The 1,058-nt window shown below is 39.8% G+C and overlaps 1 non-coding gene across 1 annotated transcript; it reads right to left on the minus strand.

Moving 5' to 3' along the window:
• Nucleotides 1–264: 264 nt before the first annotated feature.
• On the minus strand, nt 265–371 carry LOC145952954 (small nucleolar RNA R71). Its single transcript, XR_014430459.1, has one exon. It is a non-coding gene; the product is annotated as a small nucleolar RNA R71 (small nucleolar RNA).
• Nucleotides 372–1,058: the final 687 nt, after the last annotated feature.

Consider the following 1,058-nt stretch of genomic DNA (forward strand, 5'->3'; position numbering starts at 1 on the left):
CTGGTGAATATGCTCAAACAGAACACCTTTGGAGGACTACCATCAGAAGATCCTAATGACCACTTAGAGGGGTTCTTGGAAATCTGTGAGACCCAGCAATTTGATGATGAAGTTTCTGATGGAATGCGACTCCGCTTATTCTCACTCACCTTGAGAGATAAGGCAAAGGTGTGGCTAAGAACAGTGCCTAGAGAAAAGATAGCAACTTGGGAATTATGTGAAAGAGCTTTTCTAGAGAAATTCTTTCCTCCTTCTAAAACTAAAGAATTGAGGAAGAAAATCACTAATTTCCAACAAGGCACTGGAGAGACTATTTATGAAGCATGGGAGCGGTTCAAGGGATATCTTCAAGCATGCCCACAACATGGCTTCAACCGTTGGCTTACCATCCAATTTTTCTTTGAAGGATTGGACCAACAAAGCACCATGATATTAGACTCAGCAGCTGGAGGATCTTTCATGGGGAAACCTATTAATGACTGCATGATTATTTTGGAAAATGTAGCCTCAAATCACAGCCAATACAGTGAAAGAGAAGTCACAGCAAGGAAAGGAACTCCGGGGCGATATGAAGTGAACAATATTGAGTTACTCTTAGCAAAATTTGATACTCTTAATCAAAGGTTAGACAAGATGGAAAAAGCTAAGGTTAATTCAGTGGCTACAAATCAAGTATGTAACCTTTGTAGGGAACAAGGGCACACTGCAGTAGATTGTACCTCAATTTTTACTGGAGAAGAAGAAGATACTACTGAACAAGTGGCAGCTTCTCATAATTTCTATGACACTCCTCGAAGAGAGAAGAGTAATCCATATTCCAACACATACAACCCTGGTTGGAAGAATCATCCTAACTTTTCTTGGAAGAATAACCCAGTTCAAGGAAGTAGCAGTCAGCAACCTAATTTCCGTCCGCCCAATCACTTCATTAATGGGCAAGGAAATCCAGTACAGACACCCTCAATTCAACAAAGTGTTTCAAGATTAGAAAGCCTTATGGAGAATTTTGTCACTAATCAAAAACAGACCAATGATTCAATGGCAAATTCTATTCAAAA

This window comes from Cajanus cajan, chromosome 10, assembly GCF_000230855.2.
Source record: "Cajanus cajan strain Asha chromosome 10, NIPB_CcT2T_4, whole genome shotgun sequence".
NCBI classification, from domain to species: domain Eukaryota; kingdom Viridiplantae; phylum Streptophyta; class Magnoliopsida; order Fabales; family Fabaceae; genus Cajanus; species Cajanus cajan.